Below are 15,710 nucleotides of genomic sequence, written 5' to 3'. Positions count from 1 at the left end.
ATGGAGAACAAATATAGACATATATAAACGTTGCAAGATATTAAATAATTGTACTAGGTTCAGCGTATCTCATTTAATATTTATATTCGTCTGAAATTATTATTATTTTTCTTTTCAAGAGCTATTTACTGCTATATAATTGTTGTATTGGATGATTTTAAAAATGTAATAATTTTAAGTTGTATATAAATATTGAAAATTGAATCTGTTCTTAACATGAACTATTAAGTAGTGTTAAAAGGAAACAAAACAAACGTGCAGAGAAGTTTCGTGGGTTTGGAGGGAAGAAAATGATCAATGGACGATGACATAAACAGACTCATATCGAGATCATTTTCATCGTCCCAAGGAAAGAACGCGTCAAAAGCAGGGAGTCAAAAGCTGCGAAACTTTCTGCTAGGGCTAATTAAGTAGCCAAAGCTATGACAAATTACCTGCAGTTACGGGAACTGTATGGACTAACTTATCGTCTTACTTGATATGGATGAATAATGATTACCAGTATTTTAAAGACTGCTTTATTGAACCATTCGCATCCCTTATAAGTATAGTCAGAAATGGTGAGGCAGAATAACAATAAAGATAGCTTATCTAATACGCTCATAGAATAAATGAATGTTTCTTGTGGGCGCCGGAACCGGCGTTTGAAAATTTATATCAAACCCTATAAAATATTCTCTAAGGTTAGAATTAAGAGAAAGTGTAAATCTTATACATATTCAAACATTTCTGTTGAATCTTTAATGAACTAGTTTCCCATTATGCTACTGATAGGAAAATTTTTTACCTCAATTAGCATATATTTCTAGTTTTGAGCATATGCAAGAACCGAAATCTGTATTTTTTTTTTTAATTTCGCGCAAAGCTACTCGAGGGCTATCTGCGCTAGCCGTCCCTAATTTAGCAGTGTAAGACTAGGGGGAAGGAAGCTAGTCATCACCACCCACCGCCAACTCTTGGGCTACTCTTTTACCAACGGATAGTGGGATTGACCGTCACATCGTAACGCCCTCACGGCTGAAAGGGCAAGCATGTTCGGTACGACGGGGATGCGAACCCGCGATCCTCATATTATGAATCGAACGCCTTAACCAACCTGGTCATGCCAGGCCACACCGACGTCTATAGTTTTTATCACAATAATATTTAGATTAAAGAAACCGATTCATATTTGATCACGTATATATAATGTCTTTATGGACTGCGTTTCTTTTACATTTTTATATCTAAGTCGTAATGCGATATTAAGCTATTATGTTAAAGCAGAAAAACAAACGAACTGAGTTTTTACTTTTTTCACCTCTTTGTTGAAGTTTTGAACGTATATCAAAGTGACGAACAAACTTATTGTAGGTGAGGTTTACTTGGGCACTTGTTTCGTTCTATTTCTGGAACATAAACTAAACAATAAGAACAGATATGTTTCAGACAGAATTATGTTTACTTTGCATTTTAAAATATCTGCATAGTTTTCAGATGCGCGAAATATCTGAGCTATTGCGTCAATGAATGTAATTATATAAACGGTCAAGTATAAGAAACATGTTTTCCGCTTAGAACAATCAATTAATCATGTGTTGAACACAATTTGGATTATTATAGTGAATTTATTTCAATAAAACTGTTATTTCGATGCAAATTCTAAAGCAATCTTTTGTTTCTAAATAGAAGCAAACCGTATCGACTGGCATGAATTCTTGACATAAATTTTTAAATTTCCAAAAATTTCACATATTTTATAAAAGGGTTTTTAATGTACTAAAAGACAAAATGATTCATTATATCTCAAATATTACATTGACTGAGAATATGGCATGTTAGGGTGGGTGTTTTTCTTATAGCAAAGCCACATCGGGGATATCTGCTGAGCCTATTGCGGGGAATCGAACCCCTGATTTTATCTTTGTAAATCTGTAGACTTACCGCACTACTAGCGGGGGGCAGGCATGCTAGGAAAAAGGTATACATTGAGAACCATGAATTACTCAAAAAGAAGTTATAACAACGCCAAAACATTACATCTAGTAATCAAGACAAATATCAAGCGCATGTAATAAGCCATAAGGACGAGATAGTTGGTGTTGTAAAACGTACCAATCTCTGTATAACAGTTTGCAGATTTTGATTATATGATTTTCTTTACATTTACTTGTGCTAATAGGCCCGGCAGGATCAGATGGGTAGAGCGCTCGACTCGTAATCTGAGGGTCATGGTTTCGAATCTCCGTTACACCAAACATGCTCGCCCTTTCTCCCGTGGGGACGTTATAAGTGACGGTCAACCCCACTATTCTTTAGTAAAAGAGTACCCCAAGAATCTGGCGGCGTGTGGTGATAAGTAACCGCCTTCCCTCTAGTCTTACACTGCAAAATTAGAGACGACTAGCCCAGATAGCCCTCGTGTAGTTTTACGCGAAATTAAAAAAAAACAAAATTTGTGCTAATTCCCCAAACTTGTCGTATCTACAGAACTGATTTTACAAGCATAGGCTATCAGTTTAAATTTATGTTATTTAGGTTACTGCTTTTTCGAAAGCCTTTTGTAAAACAATTAAGTCACAACTATTGAGAAAAAACATTTCTAACATTCATATTGTCATTTTTGACTAAAACCTTCAAATTCAATTGTTTAATAAAAGAGATACACTTCATACAAAACACCATACGATTATTAAGTCCTTAGTTAAAACACTCATTTTCTCGACAGTTAGGAGTCACGTGATTTAAAAGACTTTAAAGTGTATGATGTTGACATTAAAACAATAAATTGATACAGATTCTTTAGAGGGTTTAATGTAGCTAAATCATCTAAGATGTAAGTGTGTCCTCAACAAAGTTAATGAATTATGAACAAATTATGAATAATGAATCGGTGCAATGCTGTAACTTTTCTCAGATAACTAAAGCTGACCCAAGCTGTGCTGATAAGCCATGAATAGAAGAAACTGTAGCCCACCGTAGAGGTTACTACCAATCAGGAAATTCATTAGGCCTTACGTCACAGGATACATTTTAAATTTTTACCTTCGATGAAAGAGAAAAGAAATCCATAGCACATATACATACACATATATGAGCTAAAGATGCTTTTACTTTATTCCAACAAGTAATTGTAAACTATCCTGCAAAAGATAAGAGACAAACCTAAACAACAGAATATTAAACATCAAACTTGACAGCAGCACCCGAAGTAACAGGGTTTACTTTGTTTCGTGTACACTGATCTAAAACTTAAACCCTCCTTCAAACTCAGAAACTAAATTATTCAAAAAACACAACTTGTCTTTGTCTCTTTCAGTACTACGTCACAGTAACATGTGTTAGTAAGTGTCTTATACATAACATTTAAATATTTATATTAGGATTCTGTGTGATGGGGCACACAATTAAATTCTTGTGGCTGTGCTGTACTTATTGTTACAAACAACGAACTCCACTATACTGTCAGCTTGATACAGGAAGAAAATAACATTTGTATTGTTTGTAAGTAATTTTCATTTCGTGTAACCATCTAAGCCAAAAACGCCCAGAAAAACTTAGAGCGGTTGTTTGAACAGTTCTCATAATGGTCTACTCATCTCAATATGGCATCGTTTTCATCAGTAATGACAAGGGAACCCCATTACTTGCTGATAGCAGTACAGTTCACATTAGCGAAAGCTAAAGAAAACAAGCTGTCATTAAGGTACTCGGCAGGTGCTCGTAAAGCAACGGTTTTAATCAGTCACGACCCAGGCTTTCAGCCAGCAGAGAAAACCTCTACCGAAAGGAAAATTAAAAATGACGCCAAGAAGCAATGTTAGGTTTGTTGTGAAACTGATGGTGTAATTAGGCTCTAGTTTGATAAAAACCCGGAAGAACTGGTTTTGGTAATGCTGGTTTAATCTTCAAGCTAAAATTTAATATGGAGAGTGTAATGAAACAGTTTAGTGTAATCCACGAGACTCTTCCTTGTCAGCCAACAAAACTATGTTCTGAGTTTATTACATCCGCACAACTCTAGTTAATTCTTGTAACGACACATATCTGTTTAATAAAATACCCTGCAACAACATATGAAATAAACAACAATTATTGCATCGAGAAGTAGTAAATTCGTTTATATTGTGATCACTTAACAAGTCTTTGTAAATAACCACAATTAAATACCTCTCATTATGTATCTATTAATTTATGTATCTATATGATTAACTTTAGCCTGAATAGTATGATTAATGCATATTAGGTCTAAAATAAAGTTACAGTATATATCAAATAAAGATATGCCCAGAGATAGGCCTTTACATATTTGGATATTAATTAATAAGAATTTGCTTACAATTCTAGTGCTAACTACTTGTCACTTACTCAGACAAGTTCTGTGCCTTTAATGCTGAAAACCATTATAAAGCAGCCACTTTTTATAAGTATTTGATTCTCGTTAAATAAAAAACAACAACAAACAAACAGAAACAACTTAAGCATCTATGTTTAAATTACTCTTAGCTCGACAACCAATAAGCTTTTACTACCTACACTGGCCTAAAGAGAGTTCAGGAAACGAGGTCTATGATATTTAAAACAAACACAATGGTTCTCGCATCCTTCCAAATGTTCAGGCATTTCTAGTCACAATAATATCTACAACTGTTTTTCCCATAACGCACGTGTTCCTTTTTACATTTTGCCATTTCAGTGTAAATTTGTGCACGTGTTTTGTACGTATTAATATAATACATTTGTTTTTATGGCTCACCTTTCACTAAAGAAGAAATCTGTGGTACTGGAAGACAGTTGATGACAAATTCTACTTCAAGAGGGTGGGTAAATATACATATATTGATCGTTTATTGTTCCAGACTTCTTAACTATTTATTTACACATCTGTAAAATTAACTTTAACATAAGCCTAAAATAATAACATTTTGTCGCGTTAAATAATTAGTCCCAGTAGCTCAATGCTGAGATTGAAAGCTTATAACGTTGAAAATTGGGTTTCGATATATGTGCTGGGCACAGCACAGTTAATACATTAAATAGGTTTGTGCTTGACAACAAATAAATGATAAATAAATACTTTAATCAGAAAGGTTTATTGTATTGTGAAGTCATAATACCATACATATTTCGTAAATATATTTTACCGTATACGTACTGAAAAAAACGAGAGCCAAAATAACACGAAAACACTGTAATTCTGTATCATTGTTAAATTAGAAAGGATAAAGTAGCATATTGAAATAAATCCAACAGATGTGTGTTAGAAATAAATTAATAAGATTATTTTAAAGTAAAAACGCGAGAGTTTTAAACAGCATTTTTCAAAACAAAGTAATATTGAAACGGTAATCTTGTTATATTGTGTTTTTTTATCTTTTGCAGCATTAAATATTAACTGATATAAAATTATTATAGTATTTTGGCAAAATATATGTGTATAGAACTTGCTATTTTATTCAATCTTGCTCTGTACAGAATTGAATAAATTCACATTTAAGTGTCTCACGGTGGCACGGCAATAAGTCTTCGGACTTACAACGCTAAAATCAGAGGTTCAATTCCCCTCGGTGGACTCAGCATATAGCCCAATGAGGCTTTGCTATAAGAAAACACACAAATTTAAGAGTTTCGCAAACAAATATTCTATAGCTTACAAGAATACTTGTGATTAAGTCGGTGTGATTTTTAAAGTTATTCAACACACCGTACAAACATAAAGTACACTTCTGTTTTTCCTGTCTCATTACACAATTTACGCTGGAATGCACTACTAACATTAATTAGTACATACAAGCACCGTTCGTTGTCTGTAATAACTGAATCATTTACAAACACCTTGTAGAGCTTATTTAATGTGCAATTTTAATATTCAGCATTGAATTTAATTGTCGTTGTTACAAAACTGACAACTGGTTGACTAAAGCTTAAAGACAGTAGTGGAAAAGAATTCTTACCTTAATTTTATAAATAGTGGAGTTAAGATACACATACTGATATGGAATAATTTCAGCTCATAAATACTAAATTATGACATAAAATAAAAAATGCTAAAACTGCATAAACACCGAGTCATTTTAAGAAAATAACATGATGTTGTCATTTATTGTAATTTGTCCATGTACTTTATACTTTATTGCCAGGAAACACGCAGAAAAAGTAAATACAAAAATTTCAATTGTTATGAAGCTCTCGGTCAATTAATCTAAAGATACGCAAGGCTGACATCTTGAATGAGGCTGGTTTGAGTAATTGTAGACCTTAAATGAAACATCTTATGCATATCATGAATATTGCTTTGTTTTTCTAACTTGTACAACTATAAACAAAGTTTACGACTGTCTCAACAAATCACTCCCTTTGCTCTGTAGAGAATATTGCCCTTACTCCATATTTACAAAATAAAATAATACTCGTGTGTGTTTTCTAATAGCAGAGTCACATCGGGCTATCTGCTGATCACACCGACGGGAATCAAACCCTTATTTTAGCGTTGTAAATCAGAAGACATACCGCTGTACCATCGAGGACAAAATAATCTATTAACCTTTTTTTCCTTATAAATATATGAAATACTATTTTTTTTTTATAAACATCACCTCAAACTGTATACTCTCTTGTATAACAGAGCTGGTTTAGGAGAACGAAGATGCACCTTAATTTAAGATGAATGAATGTTTTTTCCTGTTTTTGGTAGTGTTTAAAGATATAAATGGAAATTGGTGCGCGAATAAAGTTGGAGTCCTGAAGACAGCTGGTGAGAAAAGGATTACTTATGGTGTTTAGCTCTGTTACAGGTAAATTGTGATCAGTTTCATATTTAATAAAAATATAACTCCTGCATGTAATACACACAGCGAGGTGTCAACTGAGAGCTTTTATTCCTGTAATATTTTCCAAGACGCCACGGCGGGTAGTGAAAGTTTGAACAACATGGTTCCTTGCCTTTGAGCCCAGTGGTGTTGTCAACAAACGAAAGCCTATAACAAACAGGTTATTTCTCCGTTTATATCTCTTAATTTTCTTCTACGAGATCAATATGTTTGACAAAGAGTTTTTGCTGATCAATGAAAACAGGTCTTGATCAGCGGAGAAAACAAAGAAAAAGTAAAATAAAGCCAGAAGAAAAAATAACAAATAAATAAAAAATAATATTTTTTGCTAACTCGATATTTAATATTGTCATTTATGGGCAGCTTTGTCTATCGTTGCTTGTTTTAAGAAGGGTATATACATTAAATACAGTTTTCTCATTACATATGTAAGTTGGTTTTCAACAATTTCTTAAACAAGCAACTCGAAATATATTTATTTAGATTTCCGAGCTGTACTAGTAATGTTCTATCTATTTAATTAGGACAATAATTTCAAAGTAAGTAGGTTTGTTTGTTTTTAAGTGCAAAGCTAGACAATGGATTATCTGTTTTGTGCCAGGAAAACCAACCACTAGCATAGATCATTACCGAAAAAAGGTAATAATAATAACTAAAAAACAAAAGAGAGAACTACAGCCAAGATGGTGCGGTGTTGAACTGACTTGGGCATTTGTTTTTCTAGTAATGAGCTCTACTTCAACGTACAGGGTGGACAATAGTGAACCACCAATTAAACAAAACGAAGATAAAAGTATCACAACAAATATTTCTTTATGGCTAAGCTGTATTTACATCATTAGGGAAGTAATATTATAAGTGTTCAGGGCCTTCGGACTTGATCAGGTAAACCTTCTAATTGAAAAGGGTCGCATAAAATGTAAATGTTTACTTTTAGAATTTTTTGCGCAAAGTTACACGAGAGCTATCTGCTTTTGCCCTCCCTAATTTAGAAGATGAAAGACAAATAGTCATCACTGTCCACCACTAACTCTTGCGCTACTCTTTTACCAACGAATAGTGGGAATGATAGTCACATTATAACGCTCCCACGGCTGAGAGAGCGAGCATGTTTGGTGTAATGTTAGATCTGAGCCCGCGACCTTCAGATTAAGAGCCGAGAACTCTAGCCACCTGACCATGCCGGACACCACAAAATGTAAGAGCATTTGTTATTTTGTCAAGAGATTGACTATGCCCACTCTGTACTTATAAGGACAAACAGCATTTTCTTTGCTATTACACATGGAATGATTTTATTTCTCTCAATTTTTGATAACTTTTCTTATGCTTGTTCGCTCCCTTTGCAGCTGTAAATGTAAGGTATAAACATACATTATAAAATTAATCTGAGACTAAATATTCCAAATGAAACTTCTGCAACCAAACAGTATTTAAGATGATTCAAGTGAAGTAGTATTAAACATCTTATTTTGTTTTTCATGCAATGGTAATAAAAATTCATCATGTAAGGTTGTGTCAAAAAAAACAACAAGTGACAGAATCATGTGAAGAACCTGATACAGTCGTTGTTTGTAGAACTGCGTTATGGTAAGAAAGACAGAAGAAAATATATTATTACAGTCTAATGTTTGCCGATGGAAATAGAAGTTTTGAAATTCATCAGCAAATGTAATGGCATTTTACTCGTCTTATGAAATCTCTGCCGGCAAATATCGTTCTCTTCTTTGACTCAGTTGTGAATTGCAAGACACACAGTCACGAACTTTTAAATAAAATTGGAACAGATAATTATGTTATCTCGTAAGATTTTCTGCACAAGAATTACAAACGTAGCAAAGCGATACATATTCGAAATGAAATATACAAATTTATCGAATAATTAGTAAATTGACAACCACACGTAAAAATAGAATTTAAAGAAGAGTATCGTGCGAATAAGTCTTTATTAAACAACTTAACGCAATCCGCAAGGGGGCAACTGAACTTAGAATTACATTTTTTCCTTTTTATAAAACTCTACACAGGAGCTGTGTCACTTACTAGGATTTCGATCTTGCAGACGGTTGGTGAACGTGATAAGATAAACGAATTTGTTGAAGGAGCAGGTGCTGAAGGAAATATTCAAAGCAGGCGCTTAAAATATGGGAAACCATTTTATTTTTGTGATTTGAAAATCGGATCAAAGGAAGAACGCTTCACGATTGACGCCACGAAATAACATAGGTCTTCTTGCAACGTCGTACAGAAAAATGGAATATTCGATAAAAAAGATTGAAACTAGTGTGGTTTAACAAATTCCAGTCTGGTGTATAACATCATTAATCTACAACGAGGGAAAACAGGAGAACATTTCTTACTTGTTTTCATTGCGTAGATGGAATAATATACAAGCTAATCTAGTAACTGTGAGAGAAAATTATTTTACATTGACGTGCATAAGTAAACTTGTCAACAAAAGAAAATTCACATTTTCCTATACAATACGAAAGTGGTAAAATATGTTGCATGTAAATAAAACATCTTAAGTAATTTTAAAACAAATACAAGGATCACAAGCCTTTAAATAGCTTCAAAAACAGTACAGTAAAACTCAAATGTTTTGTTTTTGTTCTAGCGCCGAAAATCGTGATACCAGCGCCCTCTTCATTGTTGGGGATCACATCTTAGATTTTAAAAATGATTTTGAAAAATAAATTGACATAATTTAACAGTGATAAGTAGAAGTCTCCTAGTGGAACAGCTGTATATCTAGCAACAACAGAAACCGGGTTTTGAGAACCGTGGTAGGAAGAGGACGTATAGCCCATTGTGTAGCTTTGGGCTTAATTACGAACAAACATATAAATAGAATTTAATAATGTAGTACAAAGAGCAAATTCTGAAGTAATTAATCGAGTAACTTCACACAGCAAGATGAAGTAACAACGATTAAGAATACCATTGTCAAGCTGTATTTTGAAGTTAGCGGTGTAAGAACTCAAGTGTGACACAAAAATAGTTTCGGCTTAAGAGAATTAAAAGTGTAAAACACGAAACAATGATACGTTGCTACAAAACTAGGGTAGTAATTCTCATAAAGAAACAAGTAACAACAGAAGTATGACCTAATATTGCAGTTAGCTTATGTACTGAAAGTGTAACATAAGACGTACAAACAACAAAATTGAAAAATATTAGTTGATTTTTAATCTAGAGTTTTTGTTGATTAAAGAAGTTTTTTAATTAAAATATTTGTAATACAACATAAAATAATTTAATTCAGAAAAAGTAAGTCTAAAATTGAATCAATTTTACGTGATAAACTTTATACACTTGACACTAGGCGAAGTGATCTCACACTATATCTTTACATCATGCTTATTATACCAACACTCACTACACTTATAGGTTTCACAGTCCTCTCGTACCTCGTCACTAAAATTGTAATGAAGAGATTGTAGTCGAACTATTCTATCTTATTTCGAGAAATGAAGTGTATGACCCACACTGACTTCTATACAGGCTAGAGAGTGAATTTTGTCCATAATGTCTTGAGCTTTAACATACAAGCTTGATAACATATAAGTGTGGTGGTGAAAAATCCAGTTCATGAAGCTCGTGAACGTAGGCTGTTATCAACAGAACCAAAAATATGAAAATCATTTGATTTCAGGTCAGGACTATATGCGAGAATAAGGCGAATAATCTATTAGAACTAATCAATTACAGTGGTTACACGATGATTACCAGGCATAATAATACGGTAGGAAAGCATCTTCTATTTTGATTCCAGGACACATGGTGTGTCGGGTGCAAGAAACTTTCATCAGCATCATAGTATCATCAGTATTCATAGTTGACAGTGTGAATAAGTCAACAAATGCAATACTAAATCGACGCCAGTTGCATATTTCATTTCGTAATTGTGTTGAAAGTCACGTAAGGTTGTAACATAACAAAATTTTGCTAATAGGGTACTAATACTAAACCATCATTCATCCTTATTTATTTGTATTTATCATATGAAAAAAATAATCCTGTTTTTATGAACAGTTTATGGCTAGCGACAACTTATTTTAGATGTTCAGTGATAATGCCAAGTGTAGCGTGAAAGAAAAACTTTCAGTAGTGTTTTTAGACAATCTTAATGGAACAGAAACTTATTCGGCGACAGGATTTATAACATGTAGAAGAAACTCTAAACTATACAACAGACGAGATAGAAATATTAATGTTGGTGTTCCTAATTTCTTATTTCTGCTATCCAGACACATATGTACCTTTTCTTGGAAAACAAGAAACTATGTAACAGCATTCGTTATACGAAAAAAAACAACTAAAAACACAAATTAGTTGAACATTAACATAATGATCGAGTCAGTACCAATCCACACTTATTAAAACAATTTTTCTCGGTAAAGTGGAAGAACATATTTAAAGCAATATTGTGATTTAAGTTTCTGTAGCGAAAAAAACTCGCGAAAGCATTGTGTAACTTGCAACAGTTACTTAGACAAAGTACAAACAACCTTCTAATATGGCTATAACTCTTTTCACCCTCTAGTAGACTTGAAATAGTTAAGACAGAATACAATGAATTTTCTTGGTACGTTGCAGCACGCATGAGCACTTGAAAGTGTCAGGAACACAACAAAAAATACGAGTGAAGTCATAGAAGACCTTCCTGAGCTACCGGATATTAGGTTCCAGTGCCAAGCTTTAGTTATTTCTAATTTGATGAGTTTCATTGGAAAGTTGTTTTTCACGTGTAACGGAGAGAATCGATTGTAACCGAGAATATTTTTAATTCCACGCCAATTTCACACCAACCAGTCTTAGAAAACGAATGGATCGGTGATCTAACATTACACTTATTTTGTTCATTTTACCCACATTATCGTTTTATATTAATAAAACATGGCTTAGCATGGAAGGGGATCGATTTATCTATCTCTGAAATAAGTCAAAGGTGCTCACTGTAGAATTACCTTCTCTTTCAATACTTTACGTTGAGTATTATTAGAATCACGCGGTAGAAGCCAACATGTTCTTTTCATCGTATGTTCCCATAAGTTATTAAAACGATTTCTTTACAACAAAGGAGCGACACCTACGTTGTGGTTTGTCTGTGACATCACTGAAGTCATTCCAATACCACACCAACATTTTTTTTAACACGCAAGAAATACTACGACCGCTATTCAGAATCAGCGATCTCATATTTTGGTATGGCACACGTATGATCCTAAAATCATGACGTTACTCTCGAAAGTATTTCCTACCTTTATAGAAATTTACTAATCTAGTAAGAAGCTTGTAAACACGTCTGTATACAAGATTATTATGAGTTATATCTTCAATCCTTTTTGGTAATCCTAATCTCAGCGATACTTCTTGTGAATAGCAGCCTTTAGTATAGACATGTTTCAGAAGGTTTGCTATAAACACTATTTCAAGAATATTTTGTTATTAGCTGACTTTTAAAATGTTATTCTACATATAGCAAAATAAAGAAAAAAAGGAATCTGTGTTAGTTATGAACGATGATACTACGTTGTAAGGAATCTACATGTCAACATCTTATTAACGTTTAAATCGGGTGAATATAGGAATGAATCATGTTTTTCACAAATTTTAAACAATAAAGCGTAATAGTTGTTTTCTTTTAGGAGTTAAATCTTTATGAAACAAAACAAATGATTTGAAATTCTCACACTGGTTTAGTCTCATTTAGACATTTGGCACTATAAAAATATTATGCGTATAATGATTTCATTTTGCTAGGATTTGTTTTTGTTCAGTGATACGTTTCTAGGTTATTAATGTTATTTTAAGCTTTCAAAGTTTACTAAAAATTAAAACAGTTTTGATATTTTCGCCTCTTCCACAAATTTTTTTTATCAATAGATAAACAGTAAATTACTTACAATGTTTAATCTTACAAATTAGAAATATGTAGCTTGTTTAGTAACCACAGCCAACTTCTGTTTTACACCAGAGTAAAATGTAAGTCTGGAATTATATACAAGTACTTTTGAGTTTCAACACAACTGAAACTAATTCAGAAGAAACTGGTCAGCAGAGACTCGTAAAAGAGGTTACTTTAGTCCATGACTGGTTGTGTGTGACTTGACTTTTTTTTTATTTGAGAACAAATACTCACACGAGAAGGTTCCACAGAGGTTTACTAAAGTACCAAACACGAAGATGAACAGATGTTTAATACGACTTGTAGATAGGCTAACTGATTTCGGGCTTGTAAAGCAAAAACGTGTTTTTTAAAATACTTTATTCTAAACCTTTTGAAAGGGTGTTTAAGTAGCAGCGGCCCGGCATGGCCAGGTGAGTCAGGGCGTTCGACTCGTAATCTGAGGGTCGCGGGTTCAAATCCCGGTTTCACCAAACAGCTGTGGTGGCGTTATAATGTTACGATCAATCCCCCTATTCGTTGGTAAGAGAGTAGCACAAAAGTTGACGGTGGGTGGTGATGACTAGCTAGCTGCCGTTCCTCTAGTCTTACACTGTTAAATTAGGGACGGTTAGCGCAGATAGCCCTCATATTGTTTTGAACGAAATTCAAACAAACAGTCTCTTTAATGATTAAGTCATCTATTGATTACTAAAAATAGCACTTAATAACATTCAACTACTTTTAAAATGCATTAAAAACAAATTTCACGCATTTTCATTATGAAGACGTTTCAAAAAAGTTTTAACTGTAACACTGTAGAAACAACGATTACAGCTGCAGTACCTGAGAGATTTTTGTTTAGTGCTCACGTAAATAATTTATTTATATTTTTCGTTTATAGGTGGAGATATTTCATTTTGTAGACAAACGAGTAGGCATAAGATGACATTAAGTATCGTCCCGGCATGGCCAAGTTAAGGCACTAGATTCATAGTCTGAGGGGCGCAGGCTCAAATCTCCGTCACACTAAACATGCTCGCCTTTTCAGCCGTGGTGGCGTTATTATGTTACGGTCAATCCTACTGTTCGTTGGCGAAAGGATAGCCAACGAAGAGTTGGCGGTGGGTGGTGATAACTAGCTGCCTTCCATCTAGTTTTACGTTGCAAAATTAGGGACTGTGATTATAGTCTTGATTGAGTTACAAAATATCAAATGCAATAATTAAAGTTTTGGTAAAAGTGGAAACTATCTACTTCTATCTAAGTCTTGTAGGAAAAAATGACTTAAAATGCATTAGGCGTTGGAAATAAAAAGAAAACAAACTTTTGTGGCTTCAGAAAGCATACCACAGTGGCTTTAACATGTAATTGGCTTCCGATAAAACCCCGTACTAAACGGTTCTATTTATAAAACCACAAAATTACAGGTAATATACATGGTTAAGTTGTGAGGTTTAATTATTGTTTGTTAGTCCATCTATCCAATTATTTCTAAGTGTACCAGGAATGTAGAAACATGTGGCACTAAAAGACAAAATTAAGTTATATTGGAAATGCAAATATATAATACTTTATCATACAAGTTAGTACTACAACAAATTTTGTGATATAATATATATTTATTTGCGTCAACTATCTATTCAGCTGATTCAAAAATACAAACTGAAACCATAATTTCTTTATATAGTTTCTTTTGCGTCACGAATGATAGTCTTACTTGTACTATTGCAGAAAACTTAATGAGAGAATTATATCAAAGATTTAAACAAGACAGATAATAATCAGTGACAGATAAGACAGATAATAGATCAACGTGTTTCCCCCAGTAAAACCAGTTTTTCCTTTGAAGTTTATTCTCGTGCATTAAAACTTACAGCAAATAAAAAAAAACATTTCAAGATGCGAAGACAACTTGCCAGTTAAAATACAGACAAACAAACAAACTTTCTAAGATCTAGAAACTCGTAAAAAAGAAAAATGTGCACCTTTAGAAAAGGCTTTGTTATAGGATTGTGTACTTTTGTGTTAAATTGATTTTTGAAACTATGTGTTTTCCAGCACCATGAATAAAGTACAAAGTATAATATCACATCATACTAAAACTGGCAGCGATTTTAACAACATTTTTCTTTACTGGCTTAATACGAGTTTCCAAAAGACAAATGGATAACAGCATCTCAGTTTCATATTATCTGTTGTACGATGCTACCCAAGAGGTCTTTCGCTAACGACAAATCTTATCAAGTCTTATGGTGTTTGGTCAGGTGGGTTAATCCCACTGTTAGTTGATAAAAGAGTAGCCCAAGAGTTGGCGGTGATGACTAGCTGCCTTCCTTCTAGTCTTACACTGTTAAATTAGGGGCGGTTAGCGCAGATAGCCCTTGAGTAGTTTTGCGCGAAATTCAAACAAACTAAACTTATGGTATTTAAAACATAACTAGGCTAAGAATGATTCGTTAGTTGATAACTATTAAGTGTAACGTCATACCGCAGTAAGATTGTTAATGATTTTAACACTTTTCTCATCACCAACAATTTTTCACGATATTTTTGTATATCCGTATGTGTGTGTGTGTATTTCTTATAGCAAAGCCACACCGGGCTATCTGCTCAGCCCACCGAGAGGAATCGAACCCCTGACTTTAGCGTTGTAAATCCGGAGACATACCGCTGTACTAGCGGGGGCCTTTTGTATATCCACCCAGCCGTCACAAGTGTGAACTTGTATTCTCATCCAATCATTAAGACTAAAACTATAGATATGTTTCCCATGTAAGGACACAAAGATAAGGTAATTTTCTCATACAAGCCCCAAGTTTCTTGCTATTAGTGTTATTGAGCATCAGAATAAAATTACACTAAATGTCTCTTCATAACTAAACGTGTTTTGCTTTAAATAAAAAGCGACATCGGTTGGCAAATTTGTGAGTTTAAATGTTTGACGTTTTTGTAAAATTATAACTTTTTAAAATAATGCAATAAATAAGTAAGCAATTATGATAAAACCT

The 15,710-nt window shown here is 33.5% G+C and overlaps 1 long non-coding RNA gene across 14 annotated transcripts in view; it reads right to left on the bottom strand.

The window, feature by feature from the left end:
* The window catches only part of LOC143246369 (uncharacterized), a 372,922-nt gene that overhangs the window by 34,438 nt on the left and 322,774 nt on the right, over nucleotides 1-15,710 (bottom strand). For 2 of the 14 annotated variants that reach the window (XR_013025932.1, XR_013025925.1), the window contains one exon: nucleotides 5,521-5,578. The exons of the other annotated variants lie outside the window; for them this stretch is intronic. This is a non-coding gene — a long non-coding RNA (uncharacterized LOC143246369). Of the gene's footprint in view, nucleotides 1-5,520; nucleotides 5,579-15,710 lie in introns of those variants that run through there. 14 annotated transcript variants of the gene reach the window in all.

The sequence above is a fragment of the Tachypleus tridentatus genome, chromosome 3 (genome assembly GCF_004210375.1).
Source record: "Tachypleus tridentatus isolate NWPU-2018 chromosome 3, ASM421037v1, whole genome shotgun sequence".
Lineage (NCBI taxonomy): Eukaryota > Metazoa > Arthropoda > Merostomata > Xiphosura > Limulidae > Tachypleus > Tachypleus tridentatus.
The sequence above is the reverse complement of the archived record's forward strand: the minus strand, read 5'-3'. Positions and strand labels throughout refer to the sequence as shown.